Consider the following 16,118-nt stretch of genomic DNA (forward strand, 5'->3'; position numbering starts at 1 on the left):
CCCTCTGAAAAACTGCAGCAGACACACACACACACACAGACACACACTTACTTCCGCAAACTGCCTTCTGCTTTCAGCCCACTGATTCAGTCCGTCTGTGTTATCAGACTGACTCATTGTGCCTCAATCTGTCCAGCTCCTGGCCTTCTTTCTATTTTCATCCTGTCCTGACATAAAATGCCATGACCTTGTGCCTTGCACTGAACTATCTATCTATCTATCTATCTATCTATCTATCTATCTATCTATAGAGATATATATATAGAGATATATATATAGAGATATATATAGATATATAGATATATATATATATACATGGTGTGAAAGGCCTTATCTTACCTAATCCTATTATAGCACCCTAACTTACTGAGATATGATGGAAAAGCACAAAAAACCTGGAGAAGAGGTTGTAGAGAGGAAGAAAGTAAATGAACTGATATAATAAAAGCAGCAGCTATATTTTTCTGCTCAGTAAATAAATAAATAAAATCAATAAATAAAACATTTTGATATGACGGTCAACATCAGTCGCCATTTCACAAGCCAGACTGACAGACCCGCCTTTCCGTGAACCGTCTGTTTTTGACATTTTAAAAATTGTCTCACAAAAAAAGAAATTTCATTAAATCTTTGGGGACTTGGTGCTGCCCACTCACTGGAAAGCTTCTTGAAATAGAGAAAGACAAAAAGCTGAAAAGCTCCTAGAATCGGTGAGGCGTCAAGTGTCCAAAAAAAAAAAGAAGTGTGTTTTGTCAGTCTGAATGCTGTGTGATGGAACCAAATTATACATTAAGTAATCTATACTATAGACATTTTCAAAAAGAATCTTCCTCTGTGATCTTTACACTTGTTTCGACCTTACTAGTGCTCTGAGGATGGACCATTTTGGTCAGTGGCCTTAAGAGTGTTCTGAGACAAAAATAGGAACACATTCTGAAAAAGCAACATTTTCCCATCATCTTACCAGCATCCAATGAATAGTGACTTGTCCTCTTCTTGCCACCCTCAGCCTCACTTTTTCTACTGTTTCTTTCTACATGTATTTTTAACTTACAGTGTAGACAGAAACCCCTTTCAAAACCAAGGGGGGGAAAAAAATCACGTCATTTAAATCGTACCTCTGTGGTGCATGTGTTACATTTTCAAATACACAGTTAATCGTCTCCCAGCTTGATATCTACAGTACATTTGAGTCTCTTTGTCAGACTGTGACAGTGTCAGAGAGACATTTTTGACTGTTTTACTTCTCATGGCATGCTGAGGGCTTTATAACATGAGCCCTGGCATGCAAACACTTTTTTTTTCTTATTTATGATTTCAAAATCCCGGTATTTGTGCATATCCATCACAGCACCTCCCACACAGTCAGGATTTGTCAAAACGACTTTTAGTTTCACTGGAGGAGTCTGTCTGTAAAAATCACTTGATGGGTTTCAGGTAAGGGGAAGAAATAAAAATAGAAAAAGAGCAAAAATATTTATGTTTTTGCATTAAAAAGTAACAATCAATCGATCTCTTTGACTTTTTCTATAGGTAAGGCCTCATAACATTTTAAGGATAACATTAAAGGGTTTTGTCTTTCATCTCTCCATTCACAGTACACTTTTTGAACTTCACTTTGCTAATTTTGGCTAACACAAACACTCCCTTGACATAGTCTGACGTTTTCCTTCTTTTTTTTTCTTTTTTGTTGTTCTTCAGTAAAGACTCTGCCCTTTGTCTTCATGCATGGCTACACATTTATCCACTCAGTTTGGGTCAAAAAGGCAGGAAAGGACATGACTGATGACAGGATTAAATATTATGTAAGGTAAAAAGAGGAAATGGCTAGGCTGTCCCCAGCTGAACATACCTTTTCTAACAAAGACAGACAGAGTTCAAAGGTGATTTTTGAACTGTTTTTCATAGCTTCTTAACTTTTATACCGGTTCCAAATAGCAACACCTGAATGTTGAGTCCAAAGCTCCAAAGAAAGGGCAGCAAAGTGCTGTATGTGAAGACACATAGACAGAGAGTGGCACTGTGTAGTGATACACACAAATTAGTCAGCATAGTTATCAGGGCTGATAGTCCCTTGCTTGTGGTTATTGTGCAGGCACTACACAGCTTTATAGCTCTGCACTTGGTGTGGGTGACAGCTACACTTATTTGCGGGATTTTGTCAGCTGAAGCACTTCTGAAAGTGCTTCAGCTGACAAAATTGGGGAAAGTAAAAACATAAAGAGCAATCTTCACCATAGTGTCGCATTTTAACTCTATATGTCTTTGTCATTCTCATGGCCCAGTTCTGCTTTTCAAATGCAAAAGAATAAATGGTAGACAAATTAATTGCTCATCGTATTTTACTTCAGGGATTTCTGTTTTTGCAAACCTGAACACTACATTGTCAAAGAAAAGGGGTCCTGCATCACTCCTGTAACCCAGCTGCAGCACCATAATGTTATAATCAACGTCTATATGGGGATCAAAGCATTTTTTTAAGGCAGACTTGAAATAATGTGAATCTATATTGAATTTTCTTCTCTACTTGTCTAATATTTGTTTATTTGTTTAAAGCCAAGCTTAGGAACAAATACACAATATCCAATTGCTGGAAACAGCAAAAACTTTTCAAAATTATGTTTATTAAAAAGAAAAACAAACTGGGAATGAAAAGTGAACTATTTAAGCAAAAAAAAAAAAAATCATCTCAGAAGAGACAGAGTGTAATACCAGAAGAAAAGGATCGAGTCCAATAAGAAATGAAAAGGAGAAAATTCAAAGGTGTTTGTGAAGAGTTCATTTAAAGTTATTTTACAGCACTTCTGTAGGTTTCTACGATAAACTGTAAGTGGCTTGTGCTGTTTACTGATGCAATACATGCTATCAGTTTCTACCCACTCAACATATTTGCACACTTTAATTTCATCTCTGTATTTCAGAGATGTCCTTTGCATCCCAATAAGTCAAATCCATAACTGAAGAATAAATAGGCCTTGCTGGACCATTTGTTTTGGTCTGCATAGCAATTACACGCTTCTTACTAAGCAACTGCTTGTCTGCATGCTTGCTTTTAGGCCCTTGGGTGTGTTACCACTCCTGGTGAGGTTCTAATCATTAGGGCAAGAGGAGTTCATCGATTTTGAACCAAGTAATTATGAGAACGGAGAAAGATTGGTGGCTATAAACAAGTGAAATTAGTGAAGAGGATGGGAATAATGAAAATGGGCGTGGGTGAGTAACAGTAATGAGGTCACAGAGTGTCCTTCCTGTATGTCTGCAGGCTCATGTCCAGTCAGATATCTTTTTTTCCATTCCCTAGAAATTACTTTGTACATTAAAACAATGAAGCATAACCTAAAAATCTGCTTAAGGACATATAATGAGCAGCTGCATCTGATAAACCTTGTGTGCATGCTTCATTTAGGTGGGCTAATTATCGACATTTGCTTCACAATACAATTGACTATTCAGTGCTCGCACACTGGCACACCTGTATCAGACAGAACTGTTATTTATCATAGCTGCAGCTACGTTTATCCCACAGAGACACTTTCATGAAAAGGTCTATCCAAGCAATTCTGTGCTCATACAGAAGGGTTTTGAATATGGCCCTTTGTCAAAGCAGTTAGCCACATAACATTTGGCATCATGGCAAAATTGCCAGTAAAGAAGCACTTTCTCATCTGATGATAAAGGGGAAGTTGATAAAGCATCTTGGATGAAAGGATCAACTTCATTCTGTTCTTGTTATAGCCAAGGAGCTTAGAAAAAGCCAAGTACTTGGTAGAACAATAAAAGAAGATCATTACATCCTATTACAAAATTTAGTATTTGTAGAAACAAGAATAAAAGTATACTGTATTTTAACAGTACACTGTTTTTTATACGTATTAGTGTCCATTTGTGATTTTTTATCGTAGGAAACACTCAGATGTTGTAAATATTACTGATGATTTTGTTGTTTTAAAATCCCTCATTACTTGTGCAGAACAAAGCAATGCTTTGTGTGCTCATGTCTCTTAGTTAATCTGTAGTGAGCTGTCTCTGCTTTTCTTCTTATTAAATTATTTTATTATTATTATTTTTTAAACTGCCTGTGGATAAAAAAGGCTGCTTGATGAACAGCTCTTAGGTTCTGATCATGGCAGAACAAAAACAGGCCCTCAGTACACGGAGACAGGAGTAGACAGGACATAAGTTCCAGGCTGTGTACTGGGACAGCAAACACTGACAGGTGTAACAAATTAGCTGGGACAGTGAAAAGGAACATCTGCGGGTTGGAAGTCCCCAAATCCCAATGAAACACACCACCAAAAATGGGTAAGAATAGCAGAGTTAAAGTCCTTTGGGACTTCAAGCTCCAGACAGACTAACCAGACAGTCCGGGTGGCTGACAAGATGCAGGGAAAGTACTTGTGATAGATGTGACGATCGATCTCAACTGACAGTGACTTTAGGAAGAAGGAGCGTGAATAGAGGTTAAAAAAAAAAGAAACCTGATCAAACTTAAAGCTGAGTTGTGGTGCACATACTATATAAGCACAAATCTCTTCAAGGAAAAAGTCCCTAGCTCAATTCCTGGCTGCCCTGGACACTTGCTACATGGACAGTTCTGCTTTCTTCCATTCCTCTCTACAATCACCGGCCACTTCATTAGGTACAGCTTGCTAGTGCTGTGTTGGACCCTCATTTGCCCTTTAGAAAAGCCTTAATAATTTGAGACATAGATTCAACAAGCTGCTAGAAACATTTCTTGAACATTTCCATTTTGGTCCATATTGACCTCCCAGTCCATTATTCATTCAGTGGTGGTAGTTTCAGTCATTGTGCAATGTACTGTTTATAAGGTTGGGAAAACCTGCAGTCACCTGAGACTGAAGAAGTCACTTGGATGAGTGACGAAACATTTCTCCCACTGAAAATGCTACATCCAGATGAACAGAATCAACCTTTTGGGAGTGCATCACAGTTTCACACAGTTCCTACAGGCCTACTGGCTGTACATCCCAACAGTGATTGTGGACCCAAGGTAGTAGAAGATGAGTACACTGTGATCAAAAAAGAATGGCTATGGTCTGCTACAATACTCAGGTCAGCCTGGACGCTTAAAGCTTTGTTGGTACTACCTGTACCCTTCCCTATGCTGATGCTTGATTTGCATTCAGCAGATTGCCTTGACAATGTCTACATGCATTGAGCTGCTGCCATGGGACTGTTTAGATATTTGTGTTAACAAGAAGTTGAAATTATTGGGGCAATCGTGGCTCAAGAGTTGGGAGTTCGCCTTGTAATCGGAAGGTTGCTGGTTTGAGCCCTGGCTTGGACAGTCTCGGTCATTGTGTCCTTGGGCAAGACACTTCACCCGTTCCCTACTGGTGGTGGTCAGAGGGCCCGGTGGCGCCAGTGTCCGGCAGCCTCGCCTCTGTCAGTGCGCCCCAGGGTGGCTGTGGCTACAATGTAGCTTGCCATCACCAGTGTGTGAATGTGTGAATGTGTGTGTGAATGGGTGGATGACTGGATGTGTAAAGCGCTTTAGGGTCCTTAGGGACTAGTAAAGCGCTATAGGCCATATGCCTAATAATGTGGCTAGTATCTCTCTCTCTCCTTTCCACATTTCTCACACCTGCAACTTTCTAATAAAAGACAAAAGAAAAGGGCTCTGACCCTGAACTGGGCTACAGCTGATTCCAGGTGGCTGTGGTTTCTGTTCAGATACAATATACAAGCTTGAGGAGGAAGTATATGGCATAAAATGTAACCTCATCTCATTAAAACCACATGAAGAACTCATGAGAGACTATGAATGCAAATGAGGTAGCGGGTTACAAATTTGACGGAGGCAACTGAAATAAATACCAATGGGAGTGAAGAAAATAGTCAACTGACATATGGCAGTGTGGTTAATGCACTTTATATGGGGACAAGGAGGAAAAGGTCACAGAAAGCAATATATGGATGTACATACTGATGGTTTACTTGCCATTAAAATATGATATTAATACTCTGAGGTTTTGTGTTTAATTGACAATGAATTGAGTAAAATATTTGGGGTGTTACTGGTGTACTATCTGCTGTATTTAGAAATATAATAATAATGGAGTTTGATAAAGGAAAAAAAAAGAAATAGAGAGACAAGTCTATGATGAATTGTTACAATGGCAAATCATTTTTGTAGTTCATGTTTATCATATTATGTGTTTGTTGAGTATATATTGTCAAAGATACCATTGACCATTACCTTTCATTTAATACTAAAATGTAACGGTCAATTGTAGTTATCTAGATTATGCATAATAAAACAATATAAGACATATTAATGAAATTTGTTTTAGTATATGTTTTCCTACTGGAGACTATCACTAAGCATGGGGTAGTACACATTCATTTACATTAATTTACCCCAATAACTGTTTATTTTCTGTTTTTCCTTATCTGTGTATTTATCACTATATGGTGGTATTTCTCTTTTGTTTAAAGCCTGACATTTGTTTTTTCAATTTAAAGAAACTGTGCTAATGAAAGTAACAGAATAATTATTGGAAATTTTGAATATATCAATTTGTGATGCTAACATCTAATATGATTCGTGGACATGATTGCATCTGACATTTCACAGATACTTTGACTTTGCTGCAAAAACCAATTTCACCGAGCATACAGCTGTTGACAGTTCTTCTGAAGGTTTATTAAGGACTCCACAGCATCCTGCGACAGCCGGTATCAGAGTGACAACAGCGCTTTCATGGCAGTGGATGACATCTAAATTGTTGCTTTTTGACCCATGGATGTTCCGATCCAGTTGGCTTCCCTTCCTTTTTTTGAGACAATTCAAAATAAATAAGAAACAACAATACCCCTGTGAAATTGTCAAGTCACAGCAGTAACAAATTCATATAACTGTGATGTAGCATAACTTAAGCAGCAAGGAAGGTGATAAGTAAATAGCATTAGCAGACGATTGAAGTTCTTTTAAGCATATTTTTTATTGCTGGCATCTCCATTGTACCATAAAATAATCAATCAGGCATGCAAAAATCCCACTTTGCTTTATACAGGACTTTGCCCACACCTGACCTCGTTAGTCCCTACCATTGAAACAAATAGGTCAGACCAAAGAACAAAGAACAGGAATAAAGTCATGCATGAAACTGACAAACTCATTTACTCAACTAAATAGTTTGTAAAGTAAAACACTGCATACAATATAACTGAAAAGGCTACTTTAAAGAAAACAAACAATACTATACAAAATGAAAAACCCTCCATTTGGTTACACCCAGTGATGCACTCATTGACCTCATGACCCTATATAAACAGGAAGTAGTGGGCTGCCCTTCCCATACACCTGTCTCACATATAGGACCTGAATGCACAACATGGACACCATGGTAAGTATAACCAAAGCAACATAAAGAAACATAATTTACCAGACATGTGCCTGTAAACAGAAGAAAATTCAGATGATCTGATGGTTAGTAGTGTTTGCTTTAAAACACATGCATGGATGTAAAGGATGTAACTACTGCTACCACAAACAAAACCCGGGATATTGTGTGTTAAGAGAAGTTACACCAGCAATGTCTAAATTAAAGCATTATGGCTGACTGTAAAATAACAGAACACAAAATAACAATATATGCAAGTGACAAATGGCAAATGAATTCTGTCCTAGCCACTTTGTCACAATAACATCATTCAAATTGCTAAATGGAAGTATTTTCTACATTTTGCTTCCTTAATTCTCAGTAATGTTAATCTTACCTTATCAAACACTGTATAATAACAATGTTTATTTAAGCTTGTCTATATTTATGTCACTGAATCCTTCTTGGCTGACTTGTCTAAATTTGTAACTTTTTGGAAAGCATGTATGTACTTTTAAAACACGTGTAGGATAAATTAGTGCAAAATCGTGCAATTCGTGAAAAGATGTTTTTTCTTTTTAAAATGCTTACACATGTGTGACTGCTATGTGTCTGTATGTTTTTGTCCACCTTGTTCTTCTGTATAAGTCTACCTCAGCATATCACTATGTGTTTGACCTGTGTGATAACCATATGCAGATGTGCACCGTAACCCTGCAAATGCCCTATCTGATATCCTAATGGACTACTAATGGAACAAATCATCAATTTTGCTTCTGTAATAAACCATTATTATAAGCTTGATCATCTCTGGAAACATTATTTTCACTCAGTACCATTTCAAATTTTGCATTTTCCATCAAATATCCTGCCCAGTGTTGGCTTTTCTGTTTCCATTCATCTCTGCTGATTACATTCCTCCTCCCTAGCTGCCCTAGCTGAGAAGCACTGACTTCATATACATATGTTAATACTTATGCATATACATATGTTAATATTAATCATCAGAATTGTATCTTGAGATGCTTCATTCAACAACATCATCTTCAGTGTAATTCCTTATTTCAGACTAGTTCATACTTGCCTCCTTTATTAGTGATACAACAATTTACTGCCTAACCCGGAACATCCCTGCATTTTGTTCTTTACTAGTTAGAGTTTAAGTTCAGTGTTTTGACTGTTGGAGTTAACTAGTAAGATTTTCAGTGTTACTAGTTACCGTAACCACAAGTGTGTCAAAAAGTTGTGCAGCTGAGATTTTTGGTGAGACCTGTTGTCACAAGTGTGGTCTCACTGCGTCTCACTGGATGTAGTGAAAACGCTACATCCAGATGAAGAGAATCAACTTTTTGGAGATTTACTTACCTGGATGATTGAGAATGCATCAAGAAGTGAGGCTTCTGTTGATCCTGTTTGACATTTCACAAGCTGCCAAAAGAGAGACTATTTGTCATGATGTGGAGTTTACTGTTTAGATATGTCATGCTTAGCTTCTTATTCATTGCATATTGCTGTCAGTTTTCCATCCTTGTGTTAGGATGCAGTCAAATAGTCAATTTCACTTAGAAAGACTTCTGAGTGAAGTGACCTGGAAGTATTCGTGTGACAGACATTCTAATTACTATGTAAATCCTCTAAATACTAAGATGGTTCAGTGCTTCTTTTATTGCTTCCTTAAGCAATGAACTTTCCATTATGAAAGGAGGTGGGCTAATTTTGTCTCACAGTTCATAGCAAAATGAGCGTTCATGAGTAAAATCCTTATAAATTCTCCGTCACGCCTTTCCGTGACCTCCTGACATGTCTCGTTGAAGTCAAAGAAAAGTGATCGGTTAAAGGAGGCAGGAGATCATTTTTTTGGTCTACTTTAGTTTTTACTGTTTACTCAGTTTGTGTTAGTCACATTTTTTTTTTTCCTGAAATTTCTGTCTTATTCCTCAGTCTTTGTTCTGTTTCCCCCACTTTCTTTGCCACCTGTGTTCAACCAGTAATTAGTCATTATACCTGCAGTTATTCTTTCGTTTGCAGGAACATTTTGATTCCTTACTCAAGATTTCTAGCTATTATTTCTTCTAGCTTTCTAGAGTTCCTAGTTTTTCTTGTTTTCTTGTGTACGAACTTCTCAACTGTTTATTAGACTTTTAACTGCTCCTCTTCTGGAGTAGTTGCCTTACTGACTGCCGCACGATGTGTGACCGTTACCTGTTTTTGGATGAAAAATTTGGATTTCAGACTTGAATTTTTCTATGTTTTCTATGTTTGGTCTTTCTCCTGCTGAATTGTTTCACTAATGAAGCTTACTGTAAGTTCAGTAAGGAAAATCTACAGTCACTTGTCTGCCTGCTTGTTTGATTTATTTTTTTTGCATCACGTGAATGTGTGTGAAAGCTCCACTTGTTTCATGTACATAGGAAACTGTAGATGTCTGCATGTCATGGTCGTGTCTGCTCCCTTTAACAATAATTGAGCTGGGCAGGTGCAGAGGCCAGTAATCTTTTTTTTTTTTTTTCTGGTGTTTTGCGCTTGCACATTGTGGATAAACATTGTGGATAAATTGATGGGAGACGAAGGGAGATATGCAAGAAAAGCTGCCATTGTTCTAGCTTTCACTGCCCTGAGATCAGTTATGATCTGCTTATCGTAAACAAACACAGCTAGCAATGGCAAGTAAATGAGCTTCAGTTATTTATCTTTGTAGCAGATGAGTTTCCTCCTGCTAACTACCTTGGTAAACATGTGATATAATAAACTTTCTTTAAATCAAGACATAACCCTGTTTTTCTGAGATGTGCTTACCTTTCTGTAAAAGTCATATCACTGGTTGATAGAGTGCAATAAACAAAAGTGCAACAAGCAAAATGTACTGAAAGTGAAGTTGTTTTTTCATTTTTTACTCCATTTTTGTATTTAAATTGAATTAATTCTCTCACTTTAAATGCGCTAACATGTGAAACCTGTTACTCTAACCACTCAGAACTGCCACTCACTAGATACTTTGTCCTTTTTAAGACCATTCTCTGTAAACCCAAGAGATAGGTGTACTGGAAAATCTCATTAGATCAGCATTTTCTGAAATCCTTTGTCAGATTCACACGATGTAGCTGCGTGGCAGGCATTAGTAGGACCCAAATGCAGAACTCAAAACACAAAGGGGTGAACTAAACTGGGAACAAGAACTAGGAGCTGTGAGCCAAACAAGGACCACAGAGAAACACACACAGCAATGAGGGACAACATGACCACAGACAGAGGACTAACGACTAATGACAGGATGGGAAACACAAGGGAAAACAGCTGCACCTAATCAGACACAATAAAACAGGAAGGAAGCAAAACTGAACACAGTGAACACAGGACAAGGGACTACCAAAATAAAACAGGAAACACAAGAAACACACTGAGACACGGACTGAGTGAATAGAGGGAACAGAGGGCGCGAGAGACATGACTGGGAAACAGATGACTCAACATGGAGATAGAAGTTAACATACATGACTGACTATGCAGGCAGGAACAAAATGGAATAACCTACATGAACAAGAAACTCAGAACTAGAAATACAAATGGATAAACCAGGAAGAACAAGGAACTAAACAATACCAAATAAGAACATAAGAAACATAGAAACACCGAGTCATAGACCCGGTACCATGACACAGATAGCCATAAAGGCTTCATGAGATTGAGTCAGAGACAATAAGCGTAACACTTGGTTTTGGGGATAAGGTAAAAAATTGGAGTGAGGCATTAAGTTGTGACGCTTAATGTTAGAGAAAAGGGATTAGCATTGCATTATATCAAAATAGTAATCTAAATATGTTTGCAGAATGCTTAGAGATTAACCTTTTACATGACTGATGCTTCCCCTTCTTTATAAACCTACTCTAGCAAATGAAAGTGCAGACAGATGGTCCTGATGCAGTGATTCTTTTATCCTGGGGTATAAAGGAAGAGGCAAAAGAGACTGAGAAGAAGAAAGGGACAGAAAATCTCAACAGGTTGCATTATACATTTGATAGTAAGACTTGCCTGATTATAATGGTATCCATTGAAGTTGTTCCACCAAAGTAAATACAATTGTAAATAAGATGTGGCCTATAAATGTTTTAAATTTACATTTTATAAATTAGACTTTTGAAGCCTACCAGCTAATAATAATTTCTGGGTTTTTTTTGATCATGCAAGAATACCATCTTTTTGCTTTCACCTCTGTCCTCATTATCATATTTGGTGCAAATAAGTACCCTTTTAGCTCTGAGAGAAATCATTTAAAGCAGTAATTAAGGGCCTAATGGCTCAGTGAGGTCATTTAGAGATCTTTTCAGTTTCCTGATGCGTGAAAAGATGTCATAAACTTATAATGCACAGATGCAAAAACAGTATAGGTTGATTAGACAGACCTCAGATTTCCACAGTGAGGATAATTATGCAGTTATAGTCGAGTGTAACACCAGCTTTTATATGCGTGTAAGATGGTAAATCTCAGTGGTGGGATTAGTGCACAACATTTTGCCTAAGCTGGGGGTCTGGGAGGTTAAAGGCTTCACGAGCACATTGTGGGACCTGATGGATGTCACACCGACATGGAGGGTTTAGAGCAGGGCAGAGAGGAAGAAAGAGTGAAAATGTGTGTGACAAAGACAGGGTCAATCTTAGTGTTATATTCATTTATCTCACTTTCTGTCTCCTGTCACCTTACACATATGAAAACACACAGAAACACATACAAGCTCCTCCATGCCTTGTATGTCGGTTAAGAATTGGAAAAGCATGAATCAGAAATGCCTGACAGGTCTTGTTTTTAAATTCTATTTGCAGTTGGACATTTCACAGAGAATTATCTAATGCTGTTGACAGGCTTGAAAAACTGTGTCATAATTCAAGCATCAACTTGACGCAAGTGTCATCATTTTCTTTTTTTCATTACTCATATTTCATTATCAGTGTTTAAAGTGAATTTCTCGAACCACAAAGGAAAACAATGTGCTTTTAAAATGCAATCGTTTCCGACAGCAAATGTCGGTGGTTTGGCTGGGCCAAGAGGAATACATATTGTTGTTCTTTTTAAGACCACATTTTTGAGAGATGCATGTTACCTGTTTTTGTACTTTTGCTTGCTGGACTCTAAGTTACAGATGGGTACCGGATGCCCCTAATAATTTTAAATGCTAAACTATTCAAAACTAAATGAAACATGCTATCAGTATCAACTGACAGCTTTTTCCCAGATTCAAAAAGACGTTGTTTTGTATAGAAGGCTGAATAGATTGCAAGGAAGAACAGAGCTTTTGCACACACTTGACAGATGATTATAGCATTTCAAGGCTATGCACAGTAATTACTAGTTTCTCTATTTTAGAGAAAGGAAACCAGGCACCAGACAGTCTCTTATATAAGTAGTCATGTAAAAAAAAAAAAGAAGCTATATTTTAATGAAGCTATAGGAACTTCCTGTTTAGCGTCCAATGGCTAATTTTAATATACAGTCATCTGTGTGATGCTGATTATGCAGCTTGGCATCATGTATGTCCTGATGCTAGTTTTTCATGACAGCAATGCATACAGATGTTAATGCATGTGTAAGATGCTGCTTTGTGAATCTTATTCAGTAGTCAAATGTTTTGCAATGAGCGTTAAAGATGTAGTTTGAGTTTTCCCTCATCGCTTTTGCCCCTACTCCTCCTGACAACTTGAATTGTTTGATATTTCCTGGTTTGAATGTGTGAATCCATGCATTGTGGTAATGTTTTTAAATGGGTTTGGAAAGCCCCCAACAGATATTAGCATGGACCGTGGAGTCATGATGAGAAGCTTTTTGGACAGTTTTTAGATCATCTCCTCCAAATCATTGCCTCTAGGAATAACTGAGGGCCAGCACAATGGCAAATTTTCACTGTGGTGTCATTTAAAGTCATGCAAAGTTTTGCAACGCTAGTTCATTAGAAAACACAGTACTTATAGTACTCATATCTTTTGAAACGGCTGACGTCATGCTTTTGCTGCTGACTTTGAAAAGCAAGACTGATTTTAAATTGATTTTTGACGATTACAACTGAACTGTGTGCTGTTGTATGTACAGAGATTACAAACAAGCCATAAAGTGAATCATCATATTCATTTAAACGGCACCATATTATTTACATTTCCTGTTTGCTTGTGAGAAAAATTGACCACTGGAATTTAATTTTGAAAACCATATTCTATTCTATTTGCTTTTTGGAGCAGACGTAAATTCCATTGCATGGTTGGTCTTGTGTGAGTGAATGAGTGAGAGAGTGTGTGTGTGTTTCTGTGTGTGTGTGACATGGTCTTGGTTTGAACTTTTTCGGCTGCACGCACACCCTGGCTCTGTGCTACGGGGAAATGTGGGCGTTGTGTCTGCTAGGCCTCTTACACTTGGCTTGTCTACATGCATTACTCACTCACTTCACACACGCATACACACACATGCACATCTGCAAACCCCCACACAGATGTGCACAGTCATATTTGCACATAGAGACACACACACACACACACACACACACACACACACACACACACACACACACACACACACACACACACACAGTGAGAGAGCGTCCATTGAGGATTTCATCTTGCTAAATAGTTAATATTCAAATTGGCCAAGCCTGTCAGGCAGCCAGTGGCATGATAGCATAGCTTGAGTAGTACACATCTCTATCTCGCTCTCTCTCTCAGTCACTGACTCACATACAAACATCACTTCAGAGGACATTACTTTGGCTTATATTTATTTCTTGAACTTAAAACTTAATCTAAACCTTTTCGGTTTAATGTTTTACTTTATGGGAACTTGCTTTTTGTCCCAAAATGGGGGGTGGGGTGGGGGGTTCACCACAGCTGACAGTATAAACAGATTGTGTCCCCATAGTAAACAGAAGTACACACACACCAACACTCTGTACCTCTCTTAATTTATGGCTCTTCATGCTGCAGCACGGCTCCTGGGAACCTAATTTAATTCAAAGTTGGTCAGTCATGTTTACTGAGGTGACGTTAATGCAACGCTGCGGCTCAGTCTGTCGGCTCCCACTCTCACATAGCCTCCTGCAGTCTTGTATCCTGTAGATGGCCTCATTGTGCCTCTGTGTGTCTGCTGGCTACAAATTCATCCCAGGATATCGCGGTAGATTCGTTTATAGCTCATCTTGTCTTTTCGCGACTTTATGGTAGTGATGGCTTTTTATAGGTCTGTGTAGGTGAAGTGCAGGTGATAAAAAAAGACGAAGAAGAAGCTGAAAATGCCACAGTTAATGGTAGCCTAGTGTAAAATAGTAATTCAGGTACTTATAAAAACTGTAAGACAAGAGTCACCAAAATTCAAATGCGTAACTTCAAAGACAGAAATCCGCGTAATTTGGAGAGCAGAGAATACACGCACTCCCTCTCTCTTTTTTCAGAATGAGCCTTGCATGTATCGGACACTTATAAATTCACAATCATAAAGGTCGCCGTAAATTATTTGGTTAAACACTTTCAGAAGCAAACGGTGTGCAGTATAGGCTGAATTTGTGCAGCTTTACCCTTCTGATCCTGCTTGAATAGATGGAGCAGTTGTGGCAGGGACCGTGGTGCGCAGCAGCAGGCAGCAGCAGCAGCTGAGCGGAGAGAGAGGAGCGCGTAGAAACACGCTCTTGGAGAGACCAGAGTCATTCCTATCTCTCTCCGCTTGCCAGTCACACCGAAGACACATCGCAGTGTATCTGAATGTTGCATCACAAAGGATGGCCCCCAAAAAGAAAAGCATAAAGACTCATTTAAACACCCAAGGAAACGCCGCAAAAAGGGAGAGCGTGACTTTCTTGGCATAGAGGAGCGCGCAGAGAGGGTGAGCTCCTTCTCCTTCACTACCAAGATACAAGTTGGATGTATACCGAAGAAATGTGGATTCGGAACGGAACTTTTTTTTTTATTAGTTAAAAATTAACGGATGATTTCATTGGTTCGTTTTGGATTCAGTTGTTTTCAAAGCTAACCCAAGACGCTTAAAACTTGCCCGGAGCTATCCACATCCAAAGAGCGAAGCAAACGCTGTCTACAAAAATCGATAATAATAATAATAATGATAATAAAATAAATAAATGAAGTGAGCCTTTATTTCAAATCCAGGGATTTGGGCTGATGTCCGGATGAAAACTCTGCACTTTAAAGGATGAAAGGCTTTTGGTAAATTGCTACAAAATTCAGCCAAAAGGAAACTAAACGCGTTTGAATTGAAGCATCGTGTCAGAATATAAAGCGCTGCGAGAGTGATGCGTTTTTTTTCCTGGTTTTCTCGTTTAATCTGCATCTCTCTTCTTTGAAAACGCATCGTTAAGACTTTTGAATGCATTTTTATTTTATTTATTTCTTATTTTTCCTCAACACTCAGGTGTTATGTTTAGCTGGGGACAGTGCCATTTACTAGGAGAGAGGAGCGTTTAAAGAGAAATTAAAAAGAATAACTCAGAGGACATTACCTAGTAGTCGGTTGGATCAGCGTCGATACTGGGACAATCACAGGGACACGCCTCGCAGATCATTAAACAAATCAGATAAACGCGGTGCGAAAACCATCAATAGAAGTTATTGATGAGGTGGTATATAAGGCTAATGATTGGCTGAGCCTCTGTTTACTCAAAAGCTTAGCAACAGTATGTTGTGAAACTTTTCGCTGAGGGCTTGACAGCTGAGGCATACAATGCCAAGAGAAAAGGGACCAAGAACTTGTCTTTAAAACTCATTTTTATTGCTGCTTTACTCATTTTT

This window comes from Haplochromis burtoni, unplaced genomic scaffold, assembly GCF_018398535.1.
Source record: "Haplochromis burtoni strain Fernald_Lab_line unplaced genomic scaffold, NCSU_Asbu1 Contig_83, whole genome shotgun sequence".
In the NCBI taxonomy this organism is placed as follows: domain Eukaryota; kingdom Metazoa; phylum Chordata; class Actinopteri; order Cichliformes; family Cichlidae; genus Haplochromis; species Haplochromis burtoni.